The sequence below is a fragment of the Rutidosis leptorrhynchoides genome, chromosome 1, assembly GCF_046630445.1.
Source record: "Rutidosis leptorrhynchoides isolate AG116_Rl617_1_P2 chromosome 1, CSIRO_AGI_Rlap_v1, whole genome shotgun sequence".
Taxonomy (NCBI): Eukaryota; Viridiplantae; Streptophyta; class Magnoliopsida; order Asterales; family Asteraceae; genus Rutidosis; species Rutidosis leptorrhynchoides.
This window is the reverse complement of record NC_092333.1, coordinates 97,867,207-97,882,233: the sequence shown is the minus strand read 5'-3', so window position 1 is coordinate 97,882,233 and position 15,027 is coordinate 97,867,207.

Sequence of the window (15,027 nt, the reverse complement as noted above, 5' to 3'; positions counted from 1 at the left end):
ACATAGAGATAAAAATCATTCATATGGTGAACACCTGGTAACCGACATTAACAAGATGCATATATAAGAATATCCCCATCATTCCGGGACACCCTTCGGATATGATATAAATTTCGAAGTACTAAATCATCCGGTACTTTGGATGGGGCTTGTTGGGCCCGATAGATCTATCTTTAGGATTCGCGTCAATTAGGGTGTCTGTTCCCTAATTCTTAGATTACCAGACTTAATAAAAAGGGGCATATTCGATTTCGATAATTCAACCATAGAATGTAGTTTCACGTACTTGTGTCTATTTTGTAAATCATTTATAAAACCTGCATGTATTCTCATCCCAAAAATATTAGATTTTAAAAGTGGGACTATAACTCACTTTCACATATTTTTACTTCGTCGGGAAGTAAGACTTGGCCACTGGTTGATTCACGAACCTATAACAATATATACATATATATCAAAGTATGTTCAAAATATATTTACAACACTTTTAATATATTCTGATGTTTTAAGTTTATTAAGTCAGCTGTCCTCGTTAGTAACCTACAACTAGTTGTCCACAGTTAGATGTACAGAAATAAATCGATAAATATTATCTTGAATCAATCCACGACCCAGTGTATACGTATCTCAGTATTGATCACAACTCAAACTATATATATTTTGGAATTAACCTCAACCCTGTATAGCTAACTCCAACATTCACATATAGAGTGTCTATGGTTGTTCCGAAATATATATAGATGTGTCGACATGATAGGTCGAAACATTGTATACGTGTCTATGGTATCTCAAGATTACATAATATACAATACAAGTTGATTAAGTTATGGTTGGAATAGATTTGTTACCAATTTTCACGTAGCTAAAATGAGAAAAATTATCCAATCTTGTTTTACCCATAACTTCTTCATTTTAAATCCGTTTTGAGTGAATCAAATTGATATGGCTTCATATTGAACTCTATTTTATGAATCTAAACAGAAAAGTATAGGTTTATAGTCGGAAAAATAAGTTACAAGTCGTTTTTGTAAAGGTAGTCATTTCAGTCGAAAGAACGACGTCTAGATGACCATTTTAGAAAACATACTTCCACTTTGAGTTTAACCATAATTTTTGGATATAGTTTCATGTTCATAATAAAAATCATTTTCTCAGAATAACAACTTTTAAATCAAAGTTTATCATAGTTTTTAATTAACTAACCCAAAACAGCCCGCGGTGTTACTACGACGGCGTAAATCCGGTTTTACGGTGTTTTTCGTGTTTCCAGGTTTTAAATCATTAAGTTAGCATATCATATAGATATAGAACATGTGTTTAGTTAATTTTAAAAGTCAATTTAGAAGGATTAACTTTTATTTGCGAACAAGTTTAGAATTAACTAAACTATGTTCTAGTGATTACGAGTTTAAACCTTCGAATAAGATAGTTTTATATATATGAATCGAATGATGTTATGAACATCATTACTACCTCAAGTTTAGTAGGTAACCTACTGGAAGTGACAAGAAATGATCTAGCTTCAAAGGATCTTGGATGGCTTGAAAGTTCTTGAAGTAGGATCATGACACAGAAACAAGTTCAAGTAAGATTTTTACTCGAATTAAGATAGTTTATAGTTATAGAAATTGAATCAAAGTTTGAATATGAATATTACCTTGAATAAGAAAGATAACCTACTGTATATAACAAAGGTTTCTTGATCTTAGATGATTACTTGGAATGGATTAGAAAGCTTGGAAGTAAATTAGTAAACTTGAAGGGATTTTTGAAGTGTTCTTGAAGTGTTCTTCCTATGATGATTATAGCTTGATTCTTGAAGTGATTTTTGATGAAGATGATGATTAACTACTGGAAAAATACGTTCATAATAGTGTGGGTGTGTTGAGAGAGAATTAGAAAGAGAATTGGAAGTGAAATGGAGTGAATGATGAGTGGTAATTGGTGAGTGGTGAGTGGGGTTAAAAGGAGTTCTAGTTAGTTGACTAGCTCATGGTAGAAGTTAAAATTGATTAGTCATACATGACATAATCAAGAGTGGAATCCCATGCTAGTTCCTATTGGTATATACTCATAGTAAGTACGTTTTGAAGCTGTGTATAATACGGGTAAGAATACGACTAGAATTCTTGATGAAAGAAAAGAATGGAAAAGTAACTGTAACCATTTTCGTTAAGTATGAGTGTTTTGATATATGTCTTGAAGTCTTCCAAAAGTATTTTAATACATCTAAATACACTACATGTATATACATTTTAACTGAGTCGTTAAGTCATCGTTAGTCGTTACATGTAAGTGTTGTTTTGAAACCTTTAAGTTAACGATCTCAATTAATGTTGTTAACCCATTGTTTATTATATCTAATGAGATGTTAAATTATTATATTATCATGATATTATGATATATTAATATATCTTAATATGATATATATACATTTAAATGTCGTTACAACGATAATCGTTACATATATGTCTCGTTTCGAAATCCTTAAGTTAGTAGTCTTGTTTATATGTATATAACTCATTATTAATATACTTATGGAGATACTTACTTATCATAATCTCATGTTAACCATATGTATATCCATATATATATCATCATATCGTTTTTACAAGTTTTAACGTTCGTGAATCGCCGGTCAACTTGGGTGGTCAATTGTCTATATGAAACATATTTCAATTAATCAAGTCTTAACAAGTTTGATTGCTTAACATGTTGGAAACATTTAATCATGTAAATATCAATCTCAATTAATATATATAAACATGGAAAAGTTCGGGTCACTACAGTACCTACCCGTTAAATAAATTTCGTCCCGAAATTTTAAGCTGTTGAAGGTGTTGACGAATCTTCTGGAAATAGATGCGGGTATTTCTTCTTCATCTGATCTTCACGCTCCCAGGTGAACTCGAGTCCTCTACGAGCATTCCATCGAACCTTAACAATTGGTATCTTGTTTTGCTTAAGTCTTTTAACCTCACGATCCATTATTTCGACGGGTTCTTCGATGAATTGAAGTTTTTCGTTGATTTGGATTTCATCTAACGGAATAGTGAGATCTTCTTTAGCAAAACATTTCTTCAAATTCGAGACGTGGAAAGTGTTATGTACAGCCGCGAGTTGTTGAGGTAACTCAAGTCGGTAAGCTACTGGTCCGACACGATCAATAATCTTGAATGGTCCAATATACCTTGGATTTAATTTCCCTCGTTTACCAAATCGAACAACGCCTTTCCAAGGTGCAACTTTAAGCATGACCATCTCTCCAATTTCAAATTCTATATCTTTTCTTTTAATGTCAGCGTAGCTCTTTTGTCGACTTTGGGCGGTTTTCAACCGTTGTTGAATTTGGATGATCTTCTCGGTAGTTTCTTGTATAATCTCCGGACCCGTAATCTGTCTATCCCCCACTTCACTCCAACAAATCGGAGACCTGCACTTTCTACCATAAAGTACTTCAAACGGCGCCATCTCAATGCTTGAATGGTAGCTGTTGTTGTAGGAAAATTCTGCTAACGGTAGATGTCGATCCCAACTGTTTCCGAAATCAATAACACATGCTCGTAGCATGTCTTCAAGCGTTTGTATCATCCTTTCACTCTGCCCATCAGTTTGTGGATGATAGGCAGTACTCATGTCTAGACGAGTTCCTAATGCTTGCTGTAATGTCTGCCAGAATCTTGAAATAAATCTGCCATCCCTATCAGAGATAATAGAGATTGGTATTCCATGTCTGGAGACGACTTCCTTCAAATACAGTCGTGCTAACTTCTCCATCTTGTCATCTTCTCTTATTGGTAGGAAGTGTGGTGATTTGGTGAGACGATCAACTATTACCCAAATAGTATCAAAACCACTTGCAGTCCTTGGCAATTTAGTGATGAAATCCATGGTAATGTTTTCCCATTTCCATTCCGGGTTTTCGGGTTGTTGAAGTAGACCTGATGGTTTCTGATGCTCAGCTTTGACCTTAGAACACGTCAAACATTCTCCTACGTATTTAGCAACATCGGCTTTCATACCCGGCCACCAAAAATATTTCCTGAGATCCTTGTACATCTTCCCCGTTCCAGGATGTATTGAGTATCTGGTTTTATGAGCTTCTCTAAGTACCATTTCTCTCATATCTCCAAATTTTGGTACCCAAATCCTTTCAGCCCTATACCGGGTTCCGTCTTCCCGAATATTAAGATGCTTCTCCGATCCTTTGGGTATTTCATCCTTTAAATTTCCCTCTTTTAAAACTCCTTGTTGCGCCTCCTTTATTTGAGTAGTAAGGTTATTATGAATCATTATATTCATAGATTTTACTCGAATGGGTTCTCTGTCCTTCCTGCTCAAGGCATCGGCTACCACATTTGCCTTCCCCGGGTGGTAACGAATCTCAAAGTCGTAATCATTCAATAATTCAATCCACCTACGCTGCCTCATATTCAGTTGTTTCTGGTTAAATATGTGTTGAAGACTTTTGTGGTCGGTATATATAATACTTTTGACCCCATATAAGTAGTGCCTCCAAGTCTTTAATGCAAAAACAACCGCGCCTAATTCCAAATCATGCGTCGTATAATTTTGTTCGTGAATCTTCAATTGTCTAGACGCATAAGCAATCACCTTCGTTCGTTGCATTAATACACAACCGAGACCTTGCTTTGATGCATCACAATAAATCACAAAATCATCATTCCCTTCAGGCAATGACAATATAGGTGCCGTAGTTAGCTTTTTTTTTCAATAACTGAAACGCTTTCTCTTGTTCATCATTCCATTCAAATTTCTTCCCTTTATGCGTTAATGCAGTCAAGGGTTTTGCTATTCTGGAAAAGTCTTGGATGAACCTTCTGTAGTAACCAGCTAGTCCTAAAAACTGGCGTATATGTTTCGGAGTTTTTGGGGTTTCCCACTTTTCAACAGTTTCTATCTTTGCCGGATCCACCTTAATACCTTCTTTGTTCACTATGTGACCGAGGAATTGAACTTCTTCCAACCAAAATGCACACTTTGAAAACTTAGCGTACAATTCTTCCTTCCTCAATACTTCTAACACCTTTCTCAAATGTTCACCGTGTTCTTGGTCATTCTTTGAGTAAATAAGTATGTCATCAATGAAAACAATGACAAACTTGTCAAGGTATGGTCCACACACTCGGTTCATAAGGTCCATGAACACAGCTGGTGCATTAGTTAAACCAAACGGCATGACCATAAACTCGTAATGACCGTAACGTGTTCTGAAAGCAGTCTTTGGAATATCATCTTCTTTCACCCGCATTTGATGATACCCGGAACGTAAGTCAATCTTTGAATAAACAGACGAGCTTTGTAGTTGATCAAATAAGTCATCGATTCTCGGTAGTGGGTAGCGGTTCTTGATGGTAAGTTTGTTCAACTCTCGGTAGTCGATACACAACCTGAATGTACCATCTTTCTTCTTGACAAACAAAACAGGAGCTCCCCATGGTGATGTGCTTGGTCGAATGAAACCACGCTCTAAAAGTTCTTGTAATTGGCTTTGCAGTTCTTTCATCTCGCTGGGTGCGAGTCTGTAAGGAGCACGAGCTATTGGTGCAGCTCCTGGTACAAGATCTATTTGAAATTCAACGGATCGATGTGGGGGTAATCCCGGTAATTCTTTCAGAAATACATCGGGAAATTCTTTTGCAATGGGAACATCATTGATGCTCTTTTCTTCAGTTTGTACTTTCTCAACGTGTGCTAGAACAGCATAGCAACCTTTTCTTATTAGTTTTTGTGCCTTCAAATTACTAATAAGATGTAGCTTCGTGTTGCCCTTTTCTCCGTACACCATTAAGGGTTTTCCTTTTTCTCGTATAATGCGAATTGCATTTTTGTAACAAACGATCTCCGCTTTCACTTCTTTCAACCAGTCCATACCGATTATCACATCAAAACTCCCTAACTCTACTGGTATCAAATCAATCTTAAATGTTTCGCTAACCAGTTTAATTTCTCGATTCCGACATATATTATCTGCTGAAATTAATTTACCATTTGCTAATTCGAGTAAAAATTTACTATCCAAAGGCGTCAATGGACAACTTAATTTAGCACAAAAATCTCTACTCATATAGCTTCTATCCGCACCCGAATCAAATAAAACGTAAGCAGATTTATTGTCAATAAGAAACGTACCCGTAACAAGCTCCGGGTCTTCCTGTGCCTCTGCCGCATTAATATTGAAAACTCTTCCACGGCCTTGTCCATTCGTGTTCTCCTGGTTCGGGCAATTTCTAATAATGTGGCCCGGTTTTCCACATTTATAACAAACTACATTGGCATAACTTGCTCCGACACTACTTGCTCCGCCATTACTCGTTCCGACACCATTTGTTCCTTTCGTTCTATTAACCCCTGGTCCGTAGACCTCACACTTCGCCGCGCTATGACCATTTCTTTTACACTTGTTGCAAAATTTGGTGCAGAACCCCGAGTGATACTTTTCACACCTTTGGCATAGCTGCTTCTGATTGTTGTTGTTGTTGCGGTTATTATTGTTGTTAAGATGATTGTTGTGGTTGCTGTTGTTGTTGTTGTTGTTGTTGTTGTTGTTGTTGGGCCGTTTGTTGTAGTTGCGATTGATGTTGCGATTGTTAGGATAGTTGTTGCGATTATTGTTATAATTGCTGTTGTTGTTGTATTGGTGATTCTTATCACAGTTTTCCTCCCACTTTCTTTTGACTTGCTTCACATTGGCCTCTTCAGCAGTCTGTTCTTTAATTCTTTCTTCAATCTGGTTCACTAGTTTTTGAGCCATTCTACATGCCTGTTGTATGGAGACGGGCTCGTGTGAACTTATATCTTCTTGGATTCTTTCCGGTAATCCTTTCACAAATGCGTCGATCTTCTCTTCCTCATCTTCGAATGCTCCCGGACACAATAGGCACAATTCTGTGAATCGTCTTTCGTACATGGTAATATCAAATCCTTGGGTTCGTAATCCTCTAAGTTCTGTCTTGAGCTTATTGACCTCGGTTCTGGGACGGTACTTCTCGTTCATCAAGTGCTTGAATGCTGACCACGGTAGTGCGTACGCATCGTCTTGTCCCACTTGCTCTAGATAGGTATTCCACCATGTTAACGTAGAACCTGTGAAGGTATGCGTAGCGTACTTCACTTTGTCCTCTTCAGTACACTTACTTATGGCAAACACCGATTCAACCTTCTCGGTCCACCGTTTCAATCCGATCGGTCCTTCGGTTCCATCAAATTCCAAAGGTTTGCAGGCAGTGAATTCTTTGTAGGTGCATCCTACACGATTTCCTGTACTGCTAGATCCAAGGTTATTGTTGGTATGTAGCGCAGCCTGTACTGCGGCTATGTTTGAAGCTAGAAAAGTACGGAATTCCTCTTCATTCATATTCACGGTGTGTCGAGTAGTCGGTGCCATTTCCTTCAAAATAGTTAAATGGAACAAGTTAATCATACAGAATATTAAGAGTAGTTAATAGTATTTCGTAGCATAATATGAACTCATTTATAAAAGCTTTTTCTTCATATTAGCGTTTTATAAGTTTAAATTCGGGTAGTACCTACCCGTTAAGTTCATACTTAGTAGCTAATATACAATTCAACTACTACAATTCTATATGAAAAACTGATTATAATAATATTTCGCGTTCAAACTTTTACACAATATTTTACAAACTTACAATACCGCTTATTTTACATATAGCATGAAATATAGTACACAATAAATTTGATACAAGATGGTTGTGAAGATAATTCTAGCTAGTACACAAGTCGTTCAGCAAAGGCAATAAAGACACGTAATTCATACGTCCAGAAACAAGTCATGCATTCTGGTTTTACTAGGATTACTTCCCATCCTTGGTCTTGTGGAACATAACAGTTATGGCCGTTGATAAGACAGCGTGTTGTAACGTCGTCAAAGGGACGAGGGTTACGTAATGTCCAACAGTCCCGTAACAATCTAAAAACCTCATTTCTTACCCCAATTACCGACTCCGTCACTTGTGGGAACGTTTTGTTTAATAGTTGTAGCCCGATGTTCTTGTTCTCACTTTGGTGAGAAGCGAACATTACTAATCCGTAAGCATAACATGCTTCTTTATGTTGCATGTTAGCCGCTTTTTCTAAATCACGAAGTCCAATATTCGGATATATTGAGTCAAAATAATTTCTTAACCCATTGCGTAAAATAGCATTTGGGTTCCCCGCAATATATGCGTCAAAGTAAACACATCGTAACTTATGGATTTCCCAATGTGATATCCCCCATCTTTCGAACGAAAGCCTTTTATAAACCAAGGCATTCTTGGAACGTTCTTCGAATGTCTTACAAACTGATCTCGCCTTAAATAGTTGTGCCGAAGAATTCTGACCGACTCTAGACAAGATTTCATCAATCATGTCTCCGGGTAGGTCTCTTAAAATATTGGGTTGTCTATCCATTTTGTGTTTTTTATACTGTAAAATAGACAAGAGTTAGATTCATAAAAAAAATACTTATTAATACAAGCAATTTTTACATATATCATAAAGCATAAGCACATTATATTACATATATTACACCACACGAATACAACTATCTTATTCCGACTCGCTTGTTTCCTCTTCTTCGGTTTTGGTTCGTTTTGCCAAGTTTCTAGGGATATATGATGTTCCCCTAATACGAGCCGTCGTGATCCACATTGGTTTAGAAAAACCTGGTGGTTTAGAGGTTCCCGGGTCATTGTTACAACTTAAAGACTTCGGGGGTTGACGATACATATAAAGTTCATCGGGGTTGGAATTAGATTTCTCTATTTTTATGCCCTTTCCCTTATTATTTTCTTTTGCCTTTTTAAATTCAGTTGGGGTAATTTCTATAACATCATCGGAATTCTCGTCGGAATCCGATTCATCGGAGAATTGGTAATCCTCCCAATATTTTGCTTCCTTGGCGGAAACACCATTGACCATAATTAACCTTGGTCGGTTGGTTGAGGATTTTCTTTTACTTAACCGTTTTATTATTTCCCCCACCGGTTCTATTTCTTCATCCGGTTCCGATTCTTCTTCCGGTTCCGATTCTTCTTCCGGTTCCGACTCTTCTTCCGGTTCCTCTTCGGGAACTTGTGAATCAGTCCACGAATCATTCCAATTTACATTTGACTCTTCATTATTATTAGGTGAGTCAATGGGACTTGTTCTAGAGGTAGACATCTATCACATAATATCAAACACGTTAAGAGATTATTATATCACATAATATTCATATGTTAAAAATATATAGTTTCCAACAAAAATGTTAGGCAATCATTTTTAAAGAAAACACGGTCGAAGTCCAGACTCACTAATGCATCCTAACAAACTCGATAAGACACACTAATGCAAATTTTCTGGTTCTCTAAGACCAACGCTCTGATACCAACTGAAATGTCCCGTTCTTATTGATTAAAAACGTTCCATATTAATTGATTTCGTTGCGAGGTTTTGACCTCTATATGAGACGTTTTTCAAAGACTGCATTCATTTTTAAAACAAACCATAACCTTTATTTCATTGATAAAGGTTTTAAAAAGCTTTACGTAGATTATCAAATAATGATAATCTAAAATATCCTGTTTACACACGACCATTACATAATGGTTTACAATACAAATATGTTACAACAAAATAAGTTTCTTGAATGCAGTTTTTACACAATATCATACAAGCATGGACTCCAAATCTCGTCCTTATTTAACTATGTGACAGCGGAAGCTCTTAATAATCACCTGAGAATAAACATGCTTAAAACGTCAACAATAATGTTGGTGAGTTATAGGTTTAACCTATATATATCAAATCATAATAATAGACCACAAGATTTCATATTTCAATACACATCCCATACATAGAGATAAAAATCATTCATATGGTGAACACCTGGTAACCGACATTAACAAGATGCATATATAAGAATATCCCCATCATTCCGGGACACCCTTCGGATATGATATAAATTTCGAAGTACTAAATCATCCGGTACTTTGGATGGGGCTTGTTGGGCCCGATAGATCTATCTTTAGGATTCGCGTCAATTAGGGTGTCTGTTCCCTAATTCTTAGATTACCAGACTTAATAAAAAGGGGCATATTCGATTTCGATAATTCAACCATAGAATGTAGTTTCACGTACTTGTGTCTATTTTGTAAATCATTTATAAAACCTGCATGTATTCTCATCCCAAAAATATTAGATTTTAAAAGTGGGACTATAACTCACTTTCACATATTTTTACTTCGTCGGGAAGTAAGACTTGGCCACTGGTTGATTCACGAACCTATAACAATATATACATATATATCAAAGTATGTTCAAAATATATTTACAACACTTTTAATATATTCTGATGTTTTAAGTTTATTAAGTCAGCTGTCCTCGTTAGTAACCTACAACTAGTTGTCCACAGTTAGATGTACAGAAATAAATCGATAAATATTATCTTGAATCAATCCACGACCCAGTGTATACGTATCTCAGTATTGATCACAACTCAAACTATATATATTTTGGAATTAACCTCAACCCTGTATAGCTAACTCCAACATTCACATATAGAGTGTCTATGGTTGTTCCGAAATATATATAGATGTGTCGACATGATAGGTCGAAACATTGTATACGTGTCTATGGTATCTCAAGATTACATAATATACAATACAAGTTGATTAAGTTATGGTTGGAATAGATTTGTTACCAATTTTCACGTAGCTAAAATGAGAAAAATTATCCAATCTTGTTTTACCCATAACTTCTTCATTTTAAATCCGTTTTGAGTGAATCAAATTGATATGGCTTCATATTGAACTCTATTTTATGAATCTAAACAGAAAAGTATAGGTTTATAGTCGGAAAAATAAGTTACAAGTCGTTTTTGTAAAGGTAGTCATTTCAGTCGAAAGAACGACGTCTAGATGACCATTTTAGAAAACATACTTCCACTTTGAGTTTAACCATAATTTTTGGATATAGTTTCATGTTCATAATAAAAATCATTTTCTCAGAATAACAACTTTTAAATCAAAGTTTATCATAGTTTTTAATTAACTAACCCAAAACAGCCCGCGGTGTTACTACGACGGCGTAAATCCGGTTTTACGGTGTTTTTCGTGTTTCCAGGTTTTAAATCATTAAGTTAGCATATCATATAGATATAGAACATGTGTTTAGTTAATTTTAAAAGTCAATTTAGAAGGATTAACTTTTATTTGCGAACAAGTTTAGAATTAACTAAACTATGTTCTAGTGATTACGAGTTTAAACCTTCGAATAAGATAGTTTTATATATATGAATCGAATGATGTTATGAACATCATTACTACCTCAAGTTTAGTAGGTAACCTACTGGAAGTGACAAGAAATGATCTAGCTTCAAAGGATCTTGGATGGCTTGAAAGTTCTTGAAGTAGGATCATGACACAGAAACAAGTTCAAGTAAGATTTTTACTCGAATTAAGATAGTTTATAGTTATAGAAATTGAATCAAAGTTTGAATATGAATATTACCTTGAATAAGAAAGATAACCTACTGTATATAACAAAGGTTTCTTGATCTTAGATGATTACTTGGAATGGATTAGAAAGCTTGGAAGTAAATTAGTAAACTTGAAGGGATTTTTGAAGTGTTCTTGAAGTGTTCTTCCTATGATGATTATAGCTTGATTCTTGAAGTGATTTTTGATGAAGATGATGATTAACTACTGGAAAAATACGTTCATAATAGTGTGGGTGTGTTGAGAGAGAATTAGAAAGAGAATTGGAAGTGAAATGGAGTGAATGATGAGTGGTAATTGGTGAGTGGTGAGTGGGGTTAAAAGGAGTTCTAGTTAGTTGACTAGCTCATGGTAGAAGTTAAAATTGATTAGTCATACATGACATAATCAAGAGTGGAATCCCATGCTAGTTCCTATTGGTATATACTCATAGTAAGTACGTTTTGAAGCTGTGTATAATACGGGTAAGAATACGACTAGAATTCTTGATGAAAGAAAAGAATGGAAAAGTAACTGTAACCATTTTCGTTAAGTATGAGTGTTTTGATATATGTCTTGAAGTCTTCCAAAAGTATTTTAATACATCTAAATACACTACATGTATATACATTTTAACTGAGTCGTTAAGTCATCGTTAGTCGTTACATGTAAGTGTTGTTTTGAAACCTTTAAGTTAACGATCTCAATTAATGTTGTTAACCCATTGTTTATTATATCTAATGAGATGTTAAATTATTATATTATCATGATATTATGATATATTAATATATCTTAATATGATATATATACATTTAAATGTCGTTACAACGATAATCGTTACATATATGTCTCGTTTCGAAATCCTTAAGTTAGTAGTCTTGTTTATATGTATATAACTCATTATTAATATACTTATGGAGATACTTACTTATCATAATCTCATGTTAACCATATGTATATCCATATATATATCATCATATCGTTTTTACAAGTTTTAACGTTCGTGAATCGCCGGTCAACTTGGGTGGTCAATTGTCTATATGAAACATATTTCAATTAATCAAGTCTTAACAAGTTTGATTGCTTAACATGTTGGAAACATTTAATCATGTAAATATCAATCTCAATTAATATATATAAACATGGAAAAGTTCGGGTCACTACAATACTAATCAATGATATTCTTGTGTCTTGAAGGAACAATGGCTCCTCGTCGTGTACGCCGCAATGAAACTCCCGAACAAGCTCTCGAACGGATGATAGCCACCGCCGTAGATGCGGCCATGGCCGGTCACTCATCCAACAATAATAATAATAACAACCACAACAACAACAACAACAACCAAGGAGCCGGTAACTCTAGCGAAGGGTGCTCCTACAAAGCTTTCATGGGGTGCAAACCCCATACTTATGATGGAACCGGGGGACCGGTTGTGCTTACTCGTTGGTTTGAACAAACCGAGGCCGTCTTTAGCATAAGCGGTTGTCGGGACCAAGACAAGGTCAAATACTCCACTCACACTTTCTCCGGAATTGCTCTAACATGGTGGAACACCTATGTTCAATCGGTGGGTACCGATGAAGCTCATGCCCTCTCTTGGGCCGATCTAAAGGAAAAGATGATTGTTGAATACTTTCCGCGCGAAGAAACCCGAAAGCTTGAGGAAGAACTAAGAGCTTTGAAAGCGGTCGGAAACGATCTTAAAGCTTATAATCAACGCTTCGCCGAACTATCCTTGATGTGTCCTAATCTTGTTAACCCCGAATCTCAAAGGATTGAGCTCTACATGCTCGGTCTTCCAAAAAGCATCAAACAAGGGGTGATGTCATCCAAACCCACTACTCATCAAGCCGCTATGAACATGGCTCGCCAACTAATTGAAACGGTTGACGAAATCGTAGTTTCGGCACCTAAGGCCGAGGATAAATCGGGCAGCAACAAAAGAAAGTGGGAACCCTCCCAATCAAGCAACAACAACTTTGCCAAGAAATCTTTCACTTCCGACGGCAAGAAGGGTTATGCCGGGAACCTACCTCTTTGCAACAAATGCAACAAACATCACTTTGGCGAATGTAGTAAGTTAATTTGCCACCGGTGCCAAGGAATTGGTCATAAGGCCAACGATTGTAAAAGTGCCACTCCCGTCGCTCGAAAGTGGCCCAATGCACCAAAGACGGGCACTTGTTACGAATGTGGCCAAACGGGTCATTATAGAAATGCATGCCCAAAGAAGAAAGATAACCCCAATACGCGCGGCCGAGCTTTCAACATCAACACCGAGGAAGCTCGGGATGACACTGAACTAGTCACGGGTACGTTTCTTCTCAACAATTCTTATGTCTCCTGTTTATTCGATTCGGGTGCCGATAAATGCTTTGTATCCAAGACTATGACTCATTCTTTTAGCACTCCACCTCTTCCGTTAGATACCACTTATACCATTGAAGTGGCTAACGGAAAACTATTAAGTGCCGACACATATTACCGGGGGTGTACGTTAAACATTTTGGGTAGGGAATTTGAAATTGACTTGATACCCATGGAACTAGGAAGCTTTGATGTAATAATCGGTATGAATTGGTTAGTCAAAACGAAATCTCACATTCTTTGTGATCTTAACGCAATCCGAATTCCTATCGAGAATGGTGAACCTTTGATTGTTTATGGCGATAAGAGTTGCACCAAACTCAACCTCGTTTCGTGCCTTAAAGTTAGAAAACTACTCCGTAAGGGTTGTTTTGCGATCCTTGCCCACGTTAAGAAAGTCGAGTCCGATGAGAAGCACATCGATGATGTGCCAATTGTTAGTGACTATTCCGATGTATTTCCCGACGAATTGCCGGGTCTTCCGCCTCATCGACCGGTTGAATTCCAAATCGATCTTATTCCGGGAGCCGCACCCGTAGCACGTGCACCATATAGACTCGCTCCATCTGAAATGCAAGAATTGCAAAGTCAAATCCAAGAACTACTTGATCGAGGTTTTATCCAACCTAGCCATTCACCTTGGGGCGCTCCGATTTTGTTTGTTAAAAAGAAAGACGGATCCCTACGAATGTGCATTGATTATCGTGAACTAAATAAATTGACGGTTAAGAACCGATATCCTCTTCCTCGCATCGATGACCTCTTTGATCAACTACAAGGGTCTTGTGTATATTCGAAAATCGATCTCCGCTCGGGTTATCATCAATTGAGGGTTAAGGGGGAAGATGTCTCCAAAACCGCTTTCCGAACTCGTTATGGTAGTTATGAATTCCTTGTCATGCCATTTGGTCTCACTAACGCACCGGCGGTGTTCATGGATCTTATGAACCGCGTGTGCAAACCGTATCTCGATAAATTCGTTATTGTGTTCATCGATGACATATTGATCTATTCTAAAAATGAAGAAGAGCACGAACAACATCTCCGACTTGTGCTTGAACTTTTAAGACAAGAACAACTCTATGCCAAATTCTCCAAGTGTGAATTTTGGTTAAAGGAAGTTCAATTTCTTGGTCATGTTGTAAGTGACCAAGGTATTAAAGTCGATCCAACGAAAAT